This window comes from Tenrec ecaudatus, chromosome 5 (assembly GCF_050624435.1).
Source record: "Tenrec ecaudatus isolate mTenEca1 chromosome 5, mTenEca1.hap1, whole genome shotgun sequence".
Classification (NCBI taxonomy): domain Eukaryota; kingdom Metazoa; phylum Chordata; class Mammalia; order Afrosoricida; family Tenrecidae; genus Tenrec; species Tenrec ecaudatus.
The window spans coordinates 4,623,553-4,649,112 of record NC_134534.1 but is presented as its reverse complement, the minus strand read 5'-3'; positions in this window follow the sequence as shown (position 1 = coordinate 4,649,112).

Sequence of the window (25,560 nt, the reverse complement as noted above, 5' to 3'; positions counted from 1 at the left end):
AACAGGCTGTACATAAAGCCAGCAGCAACATGTACCAGTTCATAGCCTCAAAAATCTTCTCTTTATTTGGTCAAGTTCTGGTCAGCTCAATGTGGTCTGCCTCACTTAGCCTCACCAGGGTACCCATTGGCGGCCTTGCCTTCATACCACGGGCTCCATCACAAATTCTCAACAATCCTAGCCCACTTGTGCTAGATCTCGCACTTGAGACCAGTCACACCACTCCCGTTTTCTTCTCCAGTCGCTGTGAAACAGGTGCACGGGTGTCAGTGGCCCAACCCACCCCATCTCTTTATTGCTATGTTTCTCTCACTTCCACTCAACAAGTAGAGCCGGGACATATCACGCATTTCAGCCTGCTCACAGGCTCCCTTTAACAGTTCAGTCCCAGAGCAGAGATTCCCTTTCATGTTCCAAATATTTCCAGCCTCAGGAAAAAAGACGAATTCAAAATTCAAAAAGCCAAAGAGTTCCTTTTTTCTTCAATCTGTCAATAGCCCCCTAGGCAAGTCTCTTTTACCTTCAAATGTTTTGAGCATTCAAGATATTGGGTAGCTCTTAGCTTTTCAGAGCCTTCTTTACAGGCTTATCCTAACCTATTTAAATATTCGAGTTAATGACAGAATGCAAGTGGGCTTATAAGCTCTCTATTTTCATACTCCCCAATAATCATGTTTATCTATCATTATATTAATAGTAGTAAGCAGAATAAAACAGTATAAACATAGTACAGCCAGATCCTACATTCATTTCTTAAAACAGTCAAGATCAATTCTTATCTATCTCATCTTAATCCTTATCTAAACTATTCCATTGATACCAACTAACTGAATTAAGGAAGGGCCAGGCTTTCTGTCAGCCATTTTGACCTTCTGCCAGAGACTGTAAGCAGCATAGTCTCTGGGAAGTTCACCTGCTGAGCTCAAAATATACTTTAATCACATTCATTTTCACCATTTCAAACAGGAATAGCCAAAGAAAACAACCAAACCAAATAAACAAAACCTTAACTCCCCATATTCTTTCCAGAAAACAATCTAGTACACTGCATGGACATATCTGGCCTCTAGCTAGCCAAAGAAGAAAAATTACTATGAGGCGGGGGTCAAACAAGCATCCGCTCTCCATCTTTATGATTTGCTTCCCTAGTACCCCACTCTCGGTCCCATAATGTGTTCATCTGGATTTGTTTCTCTAGTCAACCCAGACGAATGTAATCATGAACTGCCAACAGAACAAACAGCTCTACTTGGAAGATCTATGGTCAGGATACTCTTTGTGTCACCTCCTTTGGACCTGGTGAGACCGGCGTCTGGAGAATGACAGCACGCTCGGTAAAGTAGGAGGACAGAGGAAGAGAACAAGGACCCTGCGTTTGTGGATCGACACGGTGGTTGAAACAATGGGCGGAAGCCAACGACAGCTGTGAGAATCAAGCACGATGGGGCTGTGAGTCCTTCTGTTGTATCTGAGGTCACTCTGAGTCAGAACTCACTCTACCTCATAACCGCCACAAAAAGTCCTTGTGGTCTGAGACAAACAGGACTTCCTCCTTCTCACCTTAAGCAGGTCACCACCTACATAAGATCTGCAAACCTCCTGCAAAGCCTGTCTTAATCTGGAAGTGACACCATGAGTTACCCTGAATTAACTGTTACATGGTTTCCAGTATCACATGTCAACTACCACAAAAACGCCACAATCTGAAAGACAGGAGGTAGCTATCTATCTGTCTGTCTGTCAATTTATCAATCACTCTGTTTATCATCTCTATCTATCTACATATCTTTAGCTTATTAATTTTTCTGTGTTTGATGGAGTACTCCAACCATGTTGTCTGTAAGGATCAAGGAAGATTTCTCCCCATTGCTGCAGCCACAAGACAGGGTGGGTTAGATTTTTCTTCTCCAATTTCATCCCACCTTATAATTCTTTTAAACCAAAACTTCTCACTATAGTAAATAATTATTTATTTTCCCTCATTTCTTACTATTTTTTGAGAATTTAAAGTGCAGGTCCTGACCTATATTTTAATATGATTTCTAGGGCACATGGTCTCATGTTCCCTCTTTTGGTCTTGCCTCCCACAAGGCAGACATCGACTTCATGAGACAGGTTCCCTAGATCAGTCCATAGTAACCATGGGGAGATAGTGTTTGTTGATAAGAAAACAACACAAGGCACTTCAAAAAGAGTGTAGACAGGCCTCAGACACTAATTGGTACTCAGCTGTGGTAGAATGTGAAATTGAATGATATATTATTATGAGTATTTTCTATACCAGTATCACAGTCACATCTTTTTCTATCTCAGCATTTCTTTTTGAAAATTCTAAGGTGTTAAGTAGAGCTTGATGGAAGAGTCGTCTCTATTCATCCCCTGGCAGAGTTTTGTCAATGTTCTCTTCTTTCAAATTCAGGGAAGAAATACAGGAATCTAGAAGCACTCAAAAAAAGATGGGAAAGTTGGTCCCAGGACATGTGGGCAGTTTTCTATATACACATCATTTTCTAGAGAACCTTATGTGGAGTTGGGATCAAAACCAGTTCCCATGGGATCACTAGGAGTCTGAATGGACTTAATGCCAATGGGTTTTGAGTTGGTTTTAGGATAAAGATAAGGAGTCTCAGGAATACAATGGTTACGTGCTAGGATGCTAACCGGAAGGTTGAGTGTTCAAACTTACCTAGAAGCTCTAAGGAAGAGACCTTGTGATCTTTTCACGTAATGTTTATAGCCTTGATAACTTGAAGGGTTTTTTTTTGATAGTTCTTCTTTGTCACATGGAATTAACTCTGCGGCACCCAAGAGTAATGATATTATAGAAAAGAGCACCCAATGGTCCCTCTTTTAGCATCAAGTAAATTTAATTTTGAAATTAAAAGGGAAAAAAAAAAGAAAGAAAAATCAAAGCATGTTGTAGAAGTCTTTGGACTGATTGAGTGCCCCTGTTTGAAATGTGTGTGATTAAAATAACACAAAGAATATATTTTATGGCTGCTTTTATTTTATTATGACTGCTTTATTGGAAAAGATATTAGCTATTCATCTATGAGTGATAGATGCCGAATAAACTGAATTAGGGTTATTATTAAAGCTTCATTAAGTCAAGCCATTTCAATCACTCATTTATGCTCTCCTTAAACTTGGCATGCTCATTAGAATAAAGGAGTGCTAATGTTTGAAACCGAATCTGGCTTTTGAGATTCAGAACTAGCCACTCTTCTTCCAAGAAGTCTTCCTTGTCTACTTCAATCGCTCCACGTTGGGACAGACCTCTAGTTTTCTCTCCTTGCCCCAGTCCAAGGGACTTAATGCACTCTGGGAAGACTTTACACTTTACATATCATCTATTGTGAAATTAGCAATATTAGTTGACTTTTGCTTTTAACCACGATGGAGTAAGACAATTCTGAATCACACATCTTTACTGCAATCCCCAAACAGGGAAACAAATGTTTCCGACCAAGCGTAAGAGACAACGAAGGAGAACAAGCAAGGTAAACTCAACCTTCACCTAGGCTTCTGCCCTCTCAGGTAATCCTGGGTCAGCTGCACACGAGGGAACACCTGAAATCCAGCAATAATGCTTAGATGAGAAAACACAGTTAGAGTCCAGAAGAGTTGAAACCTGCAGAGCAGTGAAAGGTTGTACTGGGGTCATGGAGTGGGTGCACAGGTACAGGTAAGAGATAAGAGCTCACAACACACGGAACCCAGAACAGGGATGGGAATAGCGATACCAGAAGGGTAGAGGGAAGAAGGAGAGGAAGGGGGAACCAATTGCAAGGATCACACATAACTACCACTCACACACACCTTTCAGGGGGACAAACAACAAAAACCATGGGGGAAGGGAGACAGTGGTTGGTGTAAGATATGAAAATAATAATAATTTATCATTTATCAAGGGGTCACAAGGGTGGGGGTAGGAAAAAAAGAAGAGCTGGTACCCAGGGCTCAATAGAAAGAAAATGTCTAGAAAACAATGATGGCAACATATGTAGAGATATTCTTGATACAATTGATGTATGGATTGTTGTAAGAGTTGTAAGAGCCCCTGATAAAATAATCTTTTAAATTAAAAAACAACAACTACCGCATAACAGAATCTCTTGGGGGAGGTGGTGAAATGGTGATGAAGCTTTAGAAATCTGCAGAAGGTCCCTTTAGATCTTTGACTGGACACCAGTCTGTGCAGCGGTAGAGAGAACTCCCATAAAGCTGAACAAGAGCAACCTCCAAGGAATGAACAACTACCAGGGAACAAATGATGCCCGACCTCTTTGTAACCCACTTCTCACTTGTCTGCATGGTTAGGTTCTGAGGACCAGGCATTCCACAAAATAAGTGTGATACAGAGACATAGAAGATGTGGAGGTGGTCCTGAAGTCCAGACTCTTGGAACTGCTATGGCCTAGGCCATACGTGGTTGTTCTACAACACAAGGCCTCAAGGTCAAGACTAGCACTCAAGCGGACCTAGGTTCCCAGCAGCTGGACTCGAGGTACAGTTGACAGCTCTGGGGCTCAGGCATTGGCGGGATAGAGGGATCAAAGTAGTCCATGGGGATTGATGCCTATGCCCCCCACAGCTGACCCTGCTCTAGCTCAGCCACCGGCTGCTACACCGAGGGCCAGCGAGGGCTCCCCAGAAATGAGCTAGCAGGCGATGCTCTTAGAGGACTTGGAATCTGAGGCTGAGCGCCAGGACACTAAGAGCTACTCAGAAGAGCAGCACAGCAGAATGAAGTGCAGAGGAAATTGGGACAGCCAGCTGCTGCTACTCACCATGGGCCCCAAATGATCCCCAATGCCCTTCCTGGACACCACTTGTTCGTCAGTGTGTTGTACTGTTGTGACTTGTGTGATGGCGTGATGCTTGAAGCTATGTCGTTGCTACTTCAAACAGTAGCATGTCCCCCCAAAGCGGACATGTATAATGCTTGGGAAAGTGATTACAGGATTTTTAAAAAGCACCCATTTACAGGCACAGAGCTCACAGGCAGAAGAGGGACTTGAGCAGAAATGCCCCCTTTTTGCATATCTGTATAGTTGCCATATCTTTCTTTTCGAAATTGTCTTGCTACTTGAGCTGTTACTATCAGCTCCACATTTTTTCCCTCTCCCCCACCATCCCACCCTCATGAACCCTTGATAAATTGTTATTATTTTCATATCTTACACCATCCACTGTGTCCTATCGTCCATGTTTCTGCTGTTCGTCCCCCTGGGTGAGGGGGCCTTATACGTCCATCATTGTGATCGGTTCACTCTTTCTACCCCCCACCTTCTCCTTCTCCTCATGGTATCACTACTCTCATTATTGTTCCTGAGGGGGTTATCTGCCCTGGATTCCGTGTGCTGAGAGCACTTATCTGTACCAATGTACATGTTGTGGTCTAGCTGGATTTGCAAGGTAGAACTGAGGTCGTGATAGTGGGAGGTGGAGAGGATGCATTAAAGAAATGAGGAATATTGTATGTTTCATCAGTGCTATACTGCACCCTGGTTGGCTCATCCCTTCCTTGTGATCCTTCTTGAGGGGATGTTCAATCATCCACAGACCCTTTTAAAGGAACAGCACTAATTAGAGCTGGGGACCAGATTTACACCTGGTCTTACCTAGCCCAGATCCCATACTTGTGCTTAAGAGGTACTGGAATAGCACCCATTTTCATTAGCTCATGCTAACTTTTAATACTTCTCTGGCCCTGTGTTCTTGTCAATTCCTCCCAAAGCTTTCCTCTCTGCCTAGCCTTTTTGACAATTTACTTTTTAGCATTCTATACAAAAATGTACCCCAAATTGACCACCAGGATGACTTTCTTTAGCTACAGAATTTACATCTCATTGAAAGTAGTGGCCTGGCTGTCTATCCCAGAATTTGCCTAGGGTAGCTCAGACCTCAAAAACGTATGCAAACAATTATGGTCCACAATCAGCCCCTCTCTCTGAACACCTACAAAATAGAACAGAAAAAAAAATCCAGACTCAATTATCTAATTACAACGGGTAAAGGCTCAAAGCAGACTCCAGGACACCTAATAGCAATAGAAGGAACCAGGAGGAACCCTCCAAGACCTTCCTAATGCCGTGGCCCTTTCATACAGTTCCTCATGTTGTGGTGACTGCCCCCCAGCTATAAAATAATTTTCATTACTACTTCTTAACAGTTATGTTTGCTACTGTTATGAATCGGGTGACCCTGTGAAAGGGTTGTTCGACCCCCAAAGGGGTCACAACCCACAGGTTGAGAACCGCTGCCCTGAGACCCATCCTGTGTGCCCAAAGATAAGAACATGTCAGTTCACATTCTTTTAATCTTATGGACAGGGTATGCCAACCAATCATCTTCCACAGACCAACTGGACACTTGCAACTGTACAGCCCTGAGAAAGGGAATGCTGCAGATGAGAGATGAAGTGTTCTCAAGACATGGGGTGAACTGCACAGATGGAGGATCTGAGGCAGCTGGAGGGATGGAACGACATGACATCAATAAAAGGAGTGATCTGAGGAGGTGGACTCATACGGAGAGATGGAATGGCGTAAAGAGATGGAGTGATCTGATAGACTGAAGTGCGAACAAGATACAAAGAAGGTGTGGGTGCTAAGCAAGCCAAGCCTGGTGAGGGAGTTCTCCTTTCCTCATTCTTTATTTTATCTAGAACTATTTTCCCATCACCATCAGTCCCAGACTTTGAGGTCTACAATCTGGCTTTTAAGTTTGAAGAATCAAAGTAATTGCTAGGGTCAGATACCTGTATTTTGAAAAGACCAAATTTTCTACCAACATATAGTATTGTTACCCCTCAACCCTGAATCTATGAAAATCACTTTTTGCATTGTAAGAACATTAATCCAGCACCAGCCTATGAGCTTCTAAACTCTTTACCTGTACTAAGAAAAAAAAATGGGTAGAACCCTATCTCTATCTAGAACAATTCTTAACCTATATGTAAACAAACAACAGCTAAAGCAAAAACAAGCAAACAGGAAGCAATGCTGACCAGTTAACTTGGAGTCATGACAACCACACGTTTGTCAGCATAGAGTGTGCTCCATAGGGTTTCCCAAGGCTCATAATGTGTTGTGGCAATCAGGCCTTCCTTCCAAGGACATCAACCATTTGCCAACTCCAGGACTCCAACTCTAGATAAGCTTGCGGTATGATCTTTGCCTATTTTTGTGTCCAGATTTTCCTAAACAAGTCTAATTTTTCTCCACACAGACAGCGATAGAGGAATGGACTTCCTTCCTGAGTCCCCCCTCTTTGACAACCATGAGGGGAAAGGATAAGCTCTGTTTAACTCCCAGCACCATCTAAGCATAGTAAAGCTCAGACACTCTCTTTAAATAAGCTACCAGAAGCCCAGACGAAGGGATGTTTCCAATAAAAGTCAGAATCTCCAATCGAGGCAACTCCTCTGCTCAGAAACTCAGGGACTTCTTGTTGGACACCCACTGCTGTGCCCTGCAGGCCCTGCCCAGTGCGGCGCTCCCTCCTCCTCCCACGTCCCCAGTAAGTCCTCTCACCTGAGGCACATCTGCGCAGCAGCTGCGCTCAATGTCCTTCCTTCCGAAGAGCTACCTTCTCACTGGTTTCAAAGCCTTTACCATTCTTCCCGAAGCCTCAGCTCAGGCTCTCCATGCAGCAGCTCCTTCTTAGCCTATGGCTTCAAGTTCAGCATTGGATCCTCACCAACTCCTAACTGCACTGAGCACAGGCCTCTCTTCATAACCCTGTCCCACACCCACTTCTCTGGGACTGCAGATGCATGGACTGAACTCTGCTCCTCACACTTTGCAGTCCTGGCAGCAATGTCAGGTCAGCGCCAGACTGCTAACCACCAAGTCAGCGGTCAAACCCAGCAGTCACTCCTACGGAGAGAGCAACATTTTCTGCTCCATAAAGGCCTAAAATTTGCAAACCTCTTGGAGGATTGCCATGCCACGGGATGCACTCAAAGGCCTTGGGTTTATCACAGTCTCAAAAGAATCCCTGGCAGCACGGACAACTCCGTACTTGGCTACGACTGGAAACGCTGACAATTCAAATGCGCCCAGGAGCACTGCTGAGGAAAGACTTGGAGACCTACTTCTATCAAAACAGCTGCCAAGAAAATCCGACAAGGTATTTCTACTCTGTCCTGTCCAGTTGCTGTGAGTCCAATCATGTACCAACACCATCACCCTCTGTAATCCTTGTGTATTTAGAGTTTGTTTCTTCTCTTCCACATTAGACGAGGGCTTGGTGAGAGGAGGCTGCGGAGGTAGCATTCCCACAGTTCCGAGACAGCATGTGGCCCAGAAGAGGAGCTCAGGACCGCTTGTCAACATCCTCGTTAAAATGGACCTGTCTCCTCTGTCAGGGTGTGAACCGAGGACACTCAGAGAGGAGCAGTTGTTTGTGGCTCATTTCCTTCCAGTCCCCTTAGATGCCCATTAGAATCTGACAGATCTACACAAGAAACTTGGATAAGCATTCTGAAATATGTTGAATAAGACTGTGAACGGAAACATTAGGTGGCAGAGAATGGGGTGCCATTGACAAGCCCCGATAAAAGTTTTCCTATCCTTTGAGTGGACAGCAGTCACTCATAAGGTGAACGGAGAAGCTTTGAGGTCAGTGAGTCTATTACCAGGGCGGCATCAACTTGAAGGAGGAGGGTTGAACCAACTGTCCTCACTGTCACTGAATGCTATGGGTAGACATGGTTCTACTGGTGTGGGTTTAGCTGGGCATACTTTCAACAACAACAAAACATGTATTATAAAAGTCTTCTAATTTGAGTCTATTCTGGACAATTTAAGATAATTTAGGCCAATGGATTATTGTGATATTCAATATGATGGTTGTCATGGAATTGATATCCTCAATGAAAAGCTTTCTTCAGAAGCAGCTGACCCCTCCTTTAAAGACCCAAGGAGGCAGATGAGAATGATTTCTCAAAAACCAAATTGCCTGGAGGAAATGAGCCCGGTCATTCAGCCTTTCTTCACTGCATCCACAGATTCTTTAGGAAAGTTAGAGATGAAAACCCGTATTCCGATCAATGTCTAACTTCCACAGCACCAGGAATCTCTTAACTGAAAGACTCTATGCACCGTGGGGGAAAATATTCTACACGTGGGGAAATGACTTTATTGGATTTATTGCTTGAATATCTCATCTAGACAGTGCCTGGTAAAAACTCAGTGCTGGAATGAATAAGATTATGGTTTGAATTAATGAACCGAGAAGGAAATCCGAAGGTTGCATATTAAATGCTTCCCGGTGAAGGTTCTGGCGATCAAAGCGGAATGCAGTGAAACTAATGAGTAACTGGTGCCAGCTTACACGGCCGGGCCTCGGCAAGGATTCCTCTGCACAAACAGCGCATAGTCAAGCCTGGATCCCCCAGACACTCGTGCAGAACAACAGGTTTCCAAACAAGGGCATCTTCTGTGCTAGAGTTAGAGCTATGGACCAACCAAGGAATGGCGGAAGAAAGCTGATCGATTGAGTACAGGTGGCCAGAGGAGGCCATTACTTGGGTAAATTCACCAGGAATAAGGACACTAAAGAATGGTTGTCTTTGGCTCCAGATAACGTGAAAAGCTCTCCATACTTTTGAAGGTATCTTTCTCACTTTTCTTAAGGATGAGTCAAGAACCCTCAGTCTTAGGAAACCGGATTTCTTTATGGGTAGGAGAGAATACAAGCCATCAGGGAAAGTCAGTCACTAGAGAGGACATAATGGTTGGTGGAGTGCGATCAAGAGACAGAAAGGAAGAGGGAGAGACAACTTCAATGAGATGGATTTACACAAGAGCTGCAACCAGCTTGTGGTCAATACCAATAATCAGTAAGATTTTCCAGGACTGGGCAGTGCTCTGCTCTATTAAAGGTAAAGTTACTGTAAGTTAGAGCCGAATGGACAGCATCTAACAACAGGAACATTTGGAATGTAATTCCAGATAAATATTATGTATATTGCTCACAATTTATATTGGTGTTGTTAGGTGCCACTTAATTGCATTTCCCTCAGTGACCCTCCTAGGTGCAGTCGAAAGAAACGCCGCCTGGTGCTGAGCCATCCTCACACGGTTCTGATGCGTGAGCCCATTGTTGCAGCTGCGCTGTCAGGCCATCTTATGGAGAGCCTCCTTTGTTAGGTCACCCTCTACTTCACTGAGGGTGATAGCCTCCAGGGACCGGTCTGTCCGGACATGGTTTCCAAAGCAGCGGTTCTCAACCTGGGGGCCGCAACCCCTTTGAGGGTTGAATGACTCTTTCATAAGGGATGCCCAATTCATAACAGTAGCAAAATTACAGTTATGAAAGAGCAACAAAAATCATTATATGGTTGGGGAGGTCCCGACAAATGAGAAACCACATTAAAGGGTCACAGCATTAGGAAAGTTGAGAACCACTGCTCCACAGCTTGAGAGAGGAAGTCTTACCATCCTCACCTCTCAGGAACACACTGGCTGTTCTTTTCCCCAGATAGATCTGGTGGTTTTTCTTGCACTACGTAGTATAGCCCACATTTTTCATCAAAACTGTAATTCAAAGACATCGGATTTTCTTCTTTCTTCCTTATTCAGTATTCAGGTTTCACATGCATGTGCCATGATAGAAAGCATCCTGAGTTGGACCAGGGATATTTTAATAAACAAAGTGGCAACTTTGCTTTCTAACACTTTCAAGAAGTATTTTGCAACAAATATGCCCAATGGAATACATTAATTTCTTGACTTCTGTTCCCATGAGCATTGATTATGAATCCAAAAAAATAAAATCATTGACAACTCCAATATGTTCTCCATAATCATGTGATTACTTATTGGCCTAGCTATGAATATTTTTGTTTCATTATGTTGAGGTATAATCCATACTGTGGGTTGTAGTCTGTCTTTGATCTTCATCAGTAAGTCCTTCAAGTCTTCTTGGCTTTAAGCAAACAAGATTGTGTCATCTGCATAAAACAGATGTTAACAGGTATTAACAAGTCTTCATCCAATCACCATGCTGCTTCCAGCTTCTTAGATTATGTAATCAGCATTCAGACTCAATAAGAATGATGAAAGGACACAACCTTCGGGTACACCGTTCCTGATTTAAAAGCATGCAATATTCCCATTCTTCCATTTGAAAGACTGCCTTTTGATCCGTATATAAATTCCACACAAGCACAAATCATTATTGTGGGATTCCCGTGCTTTGTGAAGGTATCCATGCTGGGTTAGGATTCACACAGATCCTTAGTCTAAACACAGGTAGAAAATGCTCTGACATTCTTCCACTTTCAGACAAGATCTCTCCAGCAACAGCAATTATATTTCTCATTGCACACCCTCTTCTGAAGCCTGACTTAATTTCTTTCTGATAGTTTCCTCTCAATATGATGCTGAAACCACTAAAAATATATCTTCAGCAAAATGTTCTGCACGTATAATGGTATTTTAAAATAATTTCCTCTTTCTGTTGGATCACCTTTCTTTGGAATTGGCACAATATGGACCTCCTCAGTTGGTTGACCTCCTCAATTGGTGGATGCAGGTGTGTGAACATTTCCAGTGTTTAAGCAATTTATGGAAACATCAAAGTGGATATTCTGCACTTCTTGGAGCCCCATCCCTCTCTCTCAATGTCTCCAATGTGGCACAGGGTTTTTATTTAAGTACCATTGGCTCTTGATCCCACACAACTTCCTGGCATAGTTGAACATTGACCAATTATTTTTGGTGCAGTAACTGTGTCTTCTTTCCGTTTCCATTTGATGTTTCCTGCACCAGTCAACATTTTATCTAGAGCATCCTCCAATATTTCAGGTCTAGGCTTGAGTTTTTTTCTTCAATTATTTTTCCTTCAGGAATGTCAAGTGTGTTATTCCTTTGTGCTTTTTGGCCCAGTGGCTTTGCATGTTTCATTATACTTTGTCTCCTTGAGCCACTTTTTGAAATTTCCTGGTTAGCTCTCTTACTTGATGCCATTCTTCATCACATCTGATCTTTGATGATCAATATTCAAGGAACCAAGCTTACTTCTGCGATGATCTGTTAATTCGGGTGGGCTATACAACAATGTACTTTGGCTCTGTGCTATATCTGCTTCATCTTGAATTTGTAAATGAGCAATGGTTGCGCTGTTCTATAATCAGCCCCTGGTCTTGTTCTGAATGATGGTATTGGGATTCTCTATCATATCTTTTCGTAGATGTAGTCAATTTGGTTCCTTTGTATTTTATCTGGTGAAACTCATAAGGTATGGTGGTTAAACACTGGGCAGCTAGCCTCGAGGTCAGCAGTTCAAAACTACTGGTCACTTTGTGAGAAGGAAGAGGCTATCCACTCACAAGAAGAATTACAGTTGAAGAAACCCACAGGGGCTGTTCTTCCCAGTTCTATGTGGGTATTATCAGTCAGGATTGACTCAATAATTGTGAGTTATCACTATTTGCATTGTTTAAAATGGAAATGGCAATGAATAGATCCATGATCTTTCAAAAGCCCATCACATGATGCTCTGCATTTTTTCTATCACCAGGGCCATATAAGAAGGGGTACCCAAAAAAGTCGGAGTGTTTTTTTAATCAAAACTATGCATTCCTGTTTGTTTTGCTTTTTTTTTTTAACAAAACAAACTTATCATCTTCAAAGGATTCCATTACACTTAATACATTTATCATAACTGTGATTCCGTTCTTGAAAACATTTTTCAACCCCATCTGCTTGGATAGCTGACAGCATTTTCCTCATTTTCTTCACCTCTTCCATGTCATCACATTGCTGTCCTTTCATGTCCCTCTTCATTCACGGGAACAAACAGAAGTTGCACGGGACAAGTCAGGCGAGTAGGGGGCATGTGGCAAGAGCGGCATGCCATTTTTATGCCACAATGTGGCCACCGAGATGGCTGTAGGAGCAAGTGCATTGTTGTGGAGGCAAAACCAGTCTCGTGGCTTTCTTAAGGGACAGGAATGTATTTATAGCCGAATATTATTTGTTGTATATTTGAAATTAAAATGTAACCTGCAATCCTGTACTTCCATTTGTTAGCTGTGGCATCCCTATTCATGAGTGATGCTGTGAGGGATGTGCCTCTTACCTGTAGTTGTTAAGTGATAGGTCGTCCAATCATGGGATTCCAGAGTTTCTGGATAAGACAAATGGTTAGCAATCTGAGGGGTTCATCCAAAAGTGGTGATTCAAATCTACCCAGGAATAATTCTGAAGAAAGGCCTGCTGTCTACTTCGGCAAACGCAGTCATTAAAAATCACATAGAGGCTCATGATGAGGTCCTAGAGGTCAATGGACATATATTTTTATGTTAAGTTTTAAGTTAGCAAACAGACTTTGGGCCTCTATCCTAGGCCTCCCTAATCACAAGAACACTTTACTCTAATAACCTGGCACTCTTTGATACTCACCTTCCCAGCACGATTGCTGAAGACAAAATGGTTACATAAGCTAATGTGGTGAAGAGAGTAGATGGTGCCCAGCTATCCAAAGATATAGTGTCTGGAGTCTTAATGGATCGAAGTGAAACAAGCTTCCATCTAGCAGGGAAGCAAACAAGCCCACATGGAAGAAGCCCACCAGCCTGTGAGATCATGAGGTGTCAACACAATCAGGTATCAGGTTTCAAAAGATCCAAGATAAGCAATTATATTGACGAGAAAGCTGGGGGTTGGAGTGGAGGCCCAAACCCATCTGTAGACAATTGGACATCCCCCCTCCCCACCACAGTAGGGTCACCAGGAAGGGAAGATTCAACCAGGGAACAGTAGAGCACAGATGAAACACCTATCATTCCTCTAGTTGCTGAATGCTTACCCCCCGTACTACCGTGACTCAGTTCTTGTTACCCACCCCACTACCATGATTCAGTTCTACCTTAAAAATCTGGCTAGACAGGAGTACACACATCGGTAGAGATGAGAGCTCTGTACACATGAAATTCAGGACAGCTAAAATTCTCAGCAGTAGTAGTAGGAATAGCAGTGTCAGGAGGGGAGGGTGAGGAAGGGGAGGGGGAGAAAAAGGGAACCCCATCATGAGGTTGGATATGTAGTCCTCCCCCACTAGGAGGACAAATAACAGATATGTGGGTGCAGAGAGAGACAAAGGACAGTGCAAGATACAATATAACAATAATAATGTATAATTGATCCAGGATTCAGGGTGGTGGGAGGGTGGTATAGGAAGGAAGAAAAAGAGGAACCGATACCAAGGGCTTAAGTAGAAAGAAAATGTTTTGGAAATGTTGATGGCAACATATGTACAAATGTGCTTAATACAATTGAATGATGGATTGTTATAGGATTTGTAAGAGCTGCCTCCCCCCAATAAAATGACTAATAAAAATAAATAACTAAAAATCGTATGGAGCCTGTTTCTGTCATGACACATGAATGGGGTCACCATGTGTTAGAAGACTCAGTGGCCACAGGGAGTAGTGTCTCTGGGTCCCATTCATCAGTGAGGGTGTTTTGAAAATCATGAAGCAGTAATCACTATGAAACTACTTTCATGATTGTTTGATTTTAACATTTAAAATTTCCAAAAAAAGTTTTCTCACATTTTCTGCACCATTTTTTCGAAGTCATAATTCCCCCCTCTCCAAATGGAGAATGATAATAAAGTGAGAGATAATAAAAATAGAGAAATAATAAAAATAACAGCATATTTATGTTTCCAGGTAAATGTGGAATGCACGATACACAAAAAATCTGCCAGCTAAGTGAATCTGCCTCTCCTTTTGCTGTGTTCCTTCACTCACTGGATAAGGACAAATTGGGAGCCATCATAGCGACATGGCTCCGACCTGCCGTATCTGTCACCTTGTTCTCATGATAGTCCTGCATCTTCACCTCTGCCTGGTGCGTGGCCTCTGCTGCCCAGTTGGATTGACACATAGCCTGTTTTTGCTTTGCGCCCAGTCCGATCTCATTTTGCACAGTCCCCTTTCCCATACTAATTCAGTCAAGCCATCTGTCTTTATTTTTAAAGATCTGGCAGTTAATAAAATTTAAGACAAAGAAAATACATGTCTAGAAACTGAATATTTTGAGGTTTAATGATATTCCTTCAGCATTACATAATTTGGAAACAAGAATATTTTGAAGCTCAAAGGTAATTTTAATCATCCATCCTTAATCCTGCACCATGAGTTCATTGAAAATAACAAAGAATATAAAATGTGCTTCAAAGTCTTTTGAGAGAAAGAAATAATTGGCCTGCCGGAATGAAGGAGCCGTGGGGTTGTAACGGGTTACAGGTTGGGCTGCTACCCACAAGGTCAGCAGTTAGAATCTTCTAGCTGCTCAGAGTAAGGAAGATCTGGCATTTGACTCCCGTAAAGAGTCACAGACTTGGAAACCCACAGGGACACATAAGACAGTTTACCTGTTCTGTAGGGTCACCATGAGTTGAAATTAACTAGAAGGCAGAGTTTTTAATTGGAGTGAATTCCTGGTGAACCACGGTTCAACGGTTAGAAGCTGAGGACCAGAAGGATGTTTACGCGATGCTTCTTCTAGTCTATTCAAAGGGAGTCTGGGAAGTGCAGAAACAAGGCGTTTCTGCACACTGCATTGTGTCCAGCGACTTTATACACTGCATTACCTTGTTGCACATGAGTCTCACTCGGTTAGGCCTCATCTCAGGAAAACCCAGCAAGGCCAAACAAAAATGCATGCTCACTGCAAAAATTGCAGGGGGGGGGGGATAAATGGAATTAGGAGATACTGTAATTTCTCCCCCAAATTTTTGAATACCCTTTCTATGTTCTCTCTCATAAAGGTGGTGAGGTTAAAGCCAAGATCAATTGTGAGGTGTTCCACTTGGATCAGCTATTTGTGACCTAGAGCAAATTAAGAAATCTCTATATTCAGTCAACCATGAAGTGTAATTAGTACCCTCTGTTTATCATGTTCTTGTGAGTATTGAGGGCGGGGAAAGTATTGTGTGAGATCGCTTATGAAAGTATTTGACCCAAAATACCTAATCTCCAAGTCTGTCTTGGTGATTCACATCTTTATGAAGGAATAAGCCTTATTTATGTTTCAACTCCCATTCTCAAGAACACTAACCAGCTTATCAAGTGGGCCTTAAATGAGCAGGTGTGGAAGGGAGGGGAGGAGAGAAGTAAGAAACAGGGAGGAAGGGAGAGAGGAATACAGGAGAGATAAGGCTGGAGAGAAAGAAGGCAGCGGCAAAGAGCAAATGATGGAAGAGGAAGGAGGGAGGAAAGGATTGGAGAAAGAAAGAGGCAAAGGGAAGGGATGACTTCATCCAAGAGGCACCTGGAAGCTTGACGCTGAGCGCTGAGTGAGAGCCCTGGCTGTCTCAGAGGTTGGGTGTCCTTCTCCTGACACTCGGCAGCGCTCCTGGGTCGACCCTCAGCTCTTCGCTTCTTTCCTCCTGCCACTTCTTTCGCACCATGTCTATTTGTGAGGAAATCTGGCAAAGTGGATTTCTCCAAGCAACCAGCTTGTACTCTTTGTCCTCTGATTGCAATTAATGAGATTGTTTATCTGCTTCCCCATTATGCCTTGATGTGGCCCACGTGAGTGCATTTTCCAGCAACGTAAGGATTTAGTATCAGTGTGTTGTCTTATTGGGAGAGCAATGTTATTATACTGCTTCATTAATGCCTGTACATGTGGTTCAATTAAGATTTACAAATTAGGTTTAATTAAGGTTTATAAGCAGTGAGGTGAACTCCTGTCTGTGTTCATACTGCTGATTCCTCCTCTCCCCCTTTTTTAGGTCCTAAGTGTGATTAGGAGAATCAAGTGCGCACTGGAGCTGGAAATGGAAGTGTCTTCTCTGGTCACTGGGTTCCATCTGCTGTCCAAATTCTTTCTCCCAAATGAGATACAACACATGCTACCGAAAATCCACTCCAACCAGGTAATCACAGGAGCCCATTCAAGTCGTCCATGGACCACAAGGTTGTTGGTACCAAACCACAGGTAATCCGTAGGCTAAAACAAGACCAAATCCTCATTGAGCCTTGAAGAAAGTTTAGGTCAATTGAAACATTTTGCCTTACTTTCTTGCACGATTTAGAAGCTGCACACATAGAATATGATGGTGATTGTGATGAAGAATTTGTTTCAAGGAGTGGTTAGTCTAAACTTTTCTAAATGAGGGCATATTTACATAACATTAACAATGATGCCCCACTTGAAGATGGAAGGGGCTTGCTCACAGATGGGAAAACACCAAGCTCCTTGGGGTGTATGGCTCTCCACAGCCCTGACAGTAATCCAATTACCCCTATCCAGCAGTGAGAGCAGCTCTTGACATCTCTTTGAAGTCTCCCATTCCAGAGTTTGGCCCTGGTTTTGGTGACTTGGAGGAATGACCAGAATGGTAAAACGTCAGATCTCTTTTTGTTTGGTCTGCAGTGTTTCCTGGGAGAAGGCACAAGCGGTTGGAGGCCCTGTCTCAGATGCCAGTAGGAAACACCCTAAGGAGGCCTGCTTGTGACGTGAGTGACAAGCTGAGCTGTCTACCACAAGGTCCACTGTGGAAACCATCAGCTGCTCAGTGGAGAAAGGTGACCCTTTCTTCCTCCATGAAGACTTCAGGCCTCAGCAAGCCCAACGGGCAGTGTCCACTGTTCTAGCGTCTCTACGAGTCAGACTCTCATAGCAATGCGTTTGCCTTTTGAGTTGGCAGTGAGTGTGACTGTTGAGTTTGAAGTCGAGCCTTTCTTACTGGGGCACCTCCTATACTCACACCAGCTCTCTTGTCCTTGATTTCCTCCAATAGAGACAAAAATGAGAACACACACACACCCCACCCCACCCCCACTCCTTTCCTTACTGGAATCTTAGAGGGTTTAGATAAAAGGATTTTGATAAATTACCTGGTGCTTGCTTTCCAAAAAAAAAAAGAAAATTAGCTAGCATTAGTAAACCACTTGGTCAAAGAAAAAAGAAGACTACAGCAAAGTATTGGCCACCGGCCTGATGTAGCTCTGATGCTCCAGGGTGTCAAACAATTCTATTTCTTACTCATTTTCGCTCTTCTGCTCTGTCTGTCAATCCAGTTCCATGTCCTGTTACCCAACACATAAATGACCCTCAAGTCATGTCTGACTCACAATGAGCCTGTGGTAAGGGTGTAACCACTCCTGTATGTTTCCAAAGTGGCAATCTGTATGGGAGCAGACATCATGACCTTGACCTTACTCCCAGGGAGTGGCTCCTGGCTACTTCCCCTGTTAGCAGCTCAACAAGTAACCCGCTGGGATGGAATGCTAAGTACCTAGGACTGGTGAGTGAGCAGAGGGCATCTTGGGAAAATGATCAAACCCCACTCCTCACCACACTGAGTGGAATCAAGGCCCACGTTTCATTTCTCTGGCACGTCCATAGTAGCAGCAACTACCCACGCGGCATGCCTTTGCCTTCCTCTGACCCTACCACCCAGAGTAAAATCAGCTCTCCAGGACCTAAGATGCCAGGTGCAAGCTCAGGGTCCCCGTGACAGCGTCACCTCTGAACTGCTGGCTACAACATTGGGGGTTCCCACTACTCACTCAGGCTGCTGGCAACAAATTAAGAGGAACCTAGGCTCGCTCTCACTTTTGATCTATTAGATCCCAGTACCCCCCCACCCCCACTCCCTCAGGTTTAATAATACACTAGGTCTACTCACAGAATTCATAGAAAACACTACACTGATGTTTCGATCACAGAAGGACAAATAATAAAAATAAGAGACATCTGGGGAGAGGTCTGGGAGCGTTCCATACACAGAGGTCCCCCTGTCTTGCAGTGGACCCTCTCACATGCATCAATGCCTTTAACCTACCAGCTTTTATTCCCAGAACCTTTACAGTGACCTAATCACTAGGAATGGAGTCTGCCCACCTGCCATGAGGCCAGCTGAATGCAGGCAGCAGGTCTTTCTCTTGGCCAGCTTCCACCGAAGTTACCTCTATAGCTTGCCTCAGCTGTAGTCTGAAGGCCTCATCAAAGATGGTGTAATCACTGGAGGATGCTTAGAACCAATCACTGGGGAATGGCCTCAGAACCAATCACTGGGGAATGGCCTTAGAACCAATCACTGGGGAATGGCCTCAGAACCAATCACTGGGGAATGGCCTTAGAACCAATCACTGGGGAATGGCCTTAGAACCAATCACTGGGGAATGGCCTTAGAAGCAATCACTGGGGAATGGCCTTAGAACCAATCACTGGGGAATGGCCTCCGAACCAATCACTGGGGAATGGCCTTAGAACCAATCTCTGGGGAATGGCCTCAGAACCAATCACTGGGGAATGGCCTTAGAACCAATCTCTGGGGAATGGCCTTAGAACCAGTCACTGGGGAATGGCTTTACAGCTTCTCTCTCAGAAATCAAGGACAAAGACTACCTTCCTTGAGGATAAGAGAGGTATGGGAAACAGATGCAGGACCAATCCATAGAACCAAGTACAGGTGTCAGGGATGGCACACAAGATAGAGCCCCTCACCTGGGCCAGAAGACCTCATCTTACCTGCATTTTCACGTTGGATGTTGGGATGCTGGCTCATCCCTTGATCGTATTGGGAGTATCCAGGTTTCATGACTCTAGCCGCTTAATGCACACGTACCCGCTTATCTTTATTTTGCTGCGTCTTTTTTTTAACTGACCTTGGCTGTTTTCTCAAATACGATGCCCTGTGTTATCTTTCAACCCGAGTTCTTCTCCCCTGCCTAGCCCCTGTATGATATGCTCAGTGTACTTTTCCCTGAGATCCAAACATACCACGTGAAGGCAAATGGATGGTGGGAAAATTCTAAATGATAGCAACTCAGACAACACAGAGCTATCTCACTTTGACGAAAGGATCTCCTGAGTGGTTGGTTAACATGACTAATTGGACCAGCCTCTGACCAATAGGTTCAAGAATCGAGTCTACATTGAGGCACCCTGGAGGAAAGAACAGAAGGTCTACGTGTAAAAAGTCGACCACTGAAAACAGAGCACAGTTCTGCTCTGACATACATGGGGTTGACATACGTCAGAATCTACCTGATGGTTGACAAGGGTGATTGACTGTGTTTCTCTAGAAGGCCTCCTTTGACATGTGGTCCAGGTACCCAGGAGTCACACCCATTAGGAGACGGCATGCTTTTCTGACATCTGGGCTTTCTCTCAAGTCACCCGGTAGACTCATCTCTTTAGGAACTAGCCAGTAGGAAAGGCAAGCTCTATTGCTTAAAAATACGCTGTCTGGAAATCATATATCATCAAGTCTGGAAATCATTAGAGGAAAAGGCCCTATGCCTAGCTTTGCTTCTCTTGGGACCTGGTAAAATGGAGACTAGGAACCAGATCCCAATCCTAGCTCCCCCTCTCTGAACTTCTATTTCCTGTCTAAATTAATCAATAAATTGGGGACAGCCCAGCCTGCTTTCCATTCTCCTAAGAGTCATCATCCAAGTCCACAGAGACGGAGCGTAGAACGTTATGAAGAAGAGAGAGAAGCTGTACATTGTATATGGCCATATTAGCATAAGGGGTTATTACCATGTTGATTATCATTGATGACAACATCGACAAATGTGCTAATTATACACATAAAATGAAGGCGCCCATGCTTCACCCTGGACGTCTGAGAGAGGCTTAGTCTCCTCCTAAAAAGAGTGATTACAAGCACAAAATATTCCTTTTTATTAGCACTGCAATAACGGCTCCATGTAATATTAATAACAATAATAAAATGCATGCCACTTTTATATTTTCAGGGAGAAAAGAATGCAAAGGCAAGAAGTTGGATGAGCAGGAACGTGTTCCTTCTAATGGCGTCTGAAGAAACACAACTCCCTAACGTGCACCTGACTCCAGTGGGCCCCATCTTACATTAGTTCTCATTCATATCTCTAATCCTTTATCCCATTTCTTCCCTTTAGGAGATGTGCTAATAAATTGGCTATGATAAGTCTACAGCTGATTTTCTCTATTACCCAACAGATACACCTTTCTCCATTTGTCCTTGAACTTGTCCACTTGGCCAGACTCATTGCCAAAGGCAAGGACTCATTAGATAAATGTAGATCATCCACTTCAAGGATATTTGTTTCATTTGAATTACACATATTTATTTCTAAAGAAACCCTAGTGGCTTAATGATGAAATTCAGGACTGCTAACATAAGTTAATGATTCAAACCCACCAGCTACTCCATGGGAGAAAGATGTGGCAGTTGGCTTCCATCAATAGTATATCCTTGGTCAATATAAATATATTTGCATATGTACATGTCTTTATCTAGAACTCTATAAATGCCCTTTGTCTCCCAGCTCTGTCCTCTCTTTCCCTTGACTTTCCTCCAGTCCCACTATCATGCTCAGTCCCCACTGGGTTTCAGCAATTCCTCTTGGTTACATTACCCTTGATCATGCTCTACCAGGCCTCCCACACCCATCTCACCACTAGTTTGGATCACTTGTTGTGCCCTTGTCCCTGGGTTTGTTAACACCACTTCCTTCCCCCCCCCCCCCCGCCTCCCCCTATCTCATGTCCCCACAGAACTGTCAGTCCTGTTGTTTTCTCCTCCAGGTTGTTCATCCAGCCTATCTTATTTAGACAGACCTGCAGAGATAATAACATGCACAAATACAAGACAGAGAAAAACCAAACAACAATATACAACAAAACAGCAACAACAACAAATCACTGACAAAGAACAAACAAAACACAACAAGAAAAAAAAAGCTTGTAGTTAGTTCAATGATTGCTTGTTGGCTTTTAGGAGTGTTTTCCAGTCCAGTCTGTTGGAGCACCATGCCTTGGCCCCAAAGTCCTCCTTCGGCATTCCTGGGGACCTTGCTGCTCCATTCCCATGCTGTTCTGCTGCTCTCCCTCAGTGCTTTGCCTAGGTGTGGTGGGATCAGATCAGGCACGATCCCACACTGTTTCTCCTGTGCTGTCCCCCGCAGGGTCATGGGTCAGTGAGGAGCGTCATGTCTCATAGTGAGGTTGGCCATGTGGTCCTCTCTGTGGACTGGCTGCTCTAATTGGGGTCATCATCCTCAAGGGGGAAATAGATCTATGTGCCTATATTTATAGCTTTAATATTAAGGAAGCAAAAGGACATTGGGCTGCCACTCACGTACTCCCTCAGTGCAAGAATACTTTCTTCTATTAAATTGGCATTCTTTGATGCTCACCTTCCCCACCCAAACACTGAAGACAAAGCAGGTGAATAAGCAAATGTGGCAAAGAAAGCTAATGGTGCCCAGCTATCAAAAGGTATAGCATATGGAATCTGAAAGGCTTGAAGGTAAACAAGCGGCCATCTAGCTCAGAAACAACAAAGCCCACATGGAAGAAGCACACCAGCCTGTGCGATCATGAGGTGTCAAAGAGATCAGGTATAAGGCATCATCAGAACAAAAAATCTTACCATAGTGAATGAAGGGGGAAGTGCCGAGTGGAGACCCAAGGTCCATTTGTCGGCCACTAGAGATCCCCTTGCAGAGGGATCTAGGGGAGGAGATGAGCCAGTCAAGGTGTGATGTAGCAACGATGTACAACTTTCCTCTAGTTCCTAAATGCTTCCTCCGCCCCTCCGCACCCCTCCTTCCACACACACTATCATGATCTGAATTCTACCTTGCAAGTCTGGCTAGACAAGAGGATGTACACTGGTATAGATAGGAACTAGAAACACAGAGAATCCAGGGTGGATGATCCCTTCAGGACCAGTGGTGTGAGTGGCGATACTGGGAGGGTAGAGGGTGAGTGGGTTGGAAAGAGGGAACCAATTACAAGGATCTACATGTGACCTCCTCCCTGGGGGATGGACAAAAGAAAAGTGAGTGAAGGGAGATGTTGGGCAAGATATGACAAAATAATAATTTATAAATTATCAATGCCTCATGAGGGAGCGGGTAGTGGGGAGGGAGAGGATAAAAATGAGGACCTAATGCCAGGGGCTTAAGTGGAGAGCAAGTGTTTTGAGAATGATGAGGGCAATGAATGTACAGATGTGCTTTACACAATTGATGTAATGTATGTATTGTGATAAGAGTTGTATGAGCCCCTAATAAAACGATTAAAAAATCAAGTAAAATCTCCAATCACACCCCCCCCCCGCAAAAAAAAAGTATATCCTTGGAGACCCTATGAGGGAAATTCTTCTCTGTCTTTCAGGGTCACTATGAGCTTGGATTGACTCTGTGGCTTGTACACATGCTGAAGCTACCACCCAGAAAAATTAGGGCCAACACACAGTCTTATATTGTTTGGCACATGCTGTGTTTTCTGCCTCATTTGGGGCAGAATTTGGCTAAGATGATTTCTCTGTTTTGATGGCTTCTGACTGGGGCACAGGTTGGTCTTGGTAGATTTCAGTCTGCCCTAGACTGTGGGTCTAACGTGTGCCTTGAAATAGTCTGTGTGCCTTGATGGATGTAGAAAGTGGAATTTCGGATTCTGCCCCAAGCAACTTCTAAAGTATTTCAGTGATTACAGTGTCCTATTGCTGGGCTAATGAATTTGCTGTTACAATCTGTTGTTCTTGCATGCTGTGAAGTGGATGCTGACTCATAGGGACTTTGTAGGACAGAGGAAAGCTGCCCTACAGTTTTTCCTGTGCTCTAACCTCTTGGGGAGCGGAGCAAATTGCCCAGTCTTTTCTCCCATGAAGCTGATGGATGCGCCACAGCTTCCGACATCGGATAGTAGCTGAGCACCTACCCACTGCGCCACACGCCTCTGAGCGCACCGTTAGCAGCTGCATTGGTTTTTAATAATTTCACTTACATATGTCATTTAAATTCATATATCAGACCTTTCAATAATTCAATCATATTCATAAGAAGTGTGACCCCCCCCCCCCCATTAGTGCAATCAATTCCAGGACATGTCTTTTTCCCTGTAGTCACTATGAATCCCACATTTCTCGCCAGTCCCACTGTCCTTTCCCTTTGAATCTATTGACAGTTGTTGTCTCTATAGGTTTACCTGATCAGGGTTTCATTTACAGACAAATCATACAAAATCAAGACAGAATACAAACAAATTGCCCAAGAATGACACAATGAAATACAGAAAATTCTCAATCAGTAACAAAATGGAAAATACTTAAAACTGGAGCAATTATACATTGGACCAAGAGGGAACTCAACAACAAAGTGTCATCCAGTTAACAATGTACCTGCTTGGTCATAAGGCTTTTCCCATTGCTGAGCCGTAGTCAGAGGCTTAATCTGTATGGGGAAACCTGCAGATGGGTTTGGGTTTTCACTGTCATCCACAGACTTCTGAAAACTTGGAGTTCAGAATTTGAGCCAATGGTTCTCAACCTGTGGGTCATGACCCCTTTGGGGGTTGAATGACCCTTTCACAGGGGTCACCTAAGACCATCAGAAAGCACATAAGTATTGCACAATATATAATTACATTTTTTGTGACAAATCACTATGCTTTATGTTTAATTATGTTCAATTTTTAGCAATGAAAATACATCCTATAGATGAGATATTTACACTACAATTCATAACAGTAACAAGATTACAGTTATCAAGTAGAAATGAAAATAATTTTATGGTTGGGGGTCACCAGGACATGAGGAACTGTATTAGAGGATCATGGCATTAGGAAGGTTGAGAAACACTGATTTAAGCTCTAATAAGATTCCCTCCCCACTGGTTGGATTTTATTACTTACAATTCTTGGCTCACACATGCTGGTGTGCCTCATTTGGAAGTGTGCTTGTTTCAAGGCATGCATGTACGGCTCTCTGCGAGCTGGGCACATTGTGCACTGTTCACTGCATTTTGTAGCAGCGCCCATATCCTCGGCATCACTTCACGGGTTAAGAATTGAGCACGGTCATGTCATAAGGAAGAGTCATTCTTATATTGGAGCTACAATTAATTGTGAGCTCAAAATCCATCCACATGTCTATGGCATATAGATGTCTCTGGTGCACTTTAGAGATATTTTTTTCTTGAAGGAAATTATAAATTATCCCATGAAGCATACAGCACTTCTATTGATAGTACCATCTATTTAACCACTTGCATGGACTTTAAAACACTGTTGGGAAAAAGAAAGTGTACATCCAAGGGGCGCCGCCCCAACAAGAGAGAACTGCACTTCTCAGTAAGTGTTTTCCCACAGGGCGAGCATTGAGCACCTGGCTCAGTGCACCTAGTGGCATCACCCGAAAAGCTTTCTCTGGTCACAGTAGCAGTTTTGCTCAAACCTCTTTTGTGTGTGTGTAATGGTAGATTTAAGAGAACAGCATAAGACTGTGAAATTTTGTTTCTTTCTCAGAAAAATGCCACCAAAACTGTTGTGATGTTTGAACACAGCTTACAAGGACAGAGCCATGGGGAAAATGCAAGTGTATGAGTGGTTTTCTCATTTCAAAAAAGGTGAAATGTCAATTGATGATAAACCTCATTCTGAACATCTGTCAGCTTGCTTAATGGATAAAAATGCCAACTCGAAGTAGTGCATTTTGGAATTCGTTCCACCAGGCCAGACTGTTAATTAAGCTTTCTATTTCAAGGTTCTGAAAAGATAGCATAACAGTGTGTGACAAAAAGAG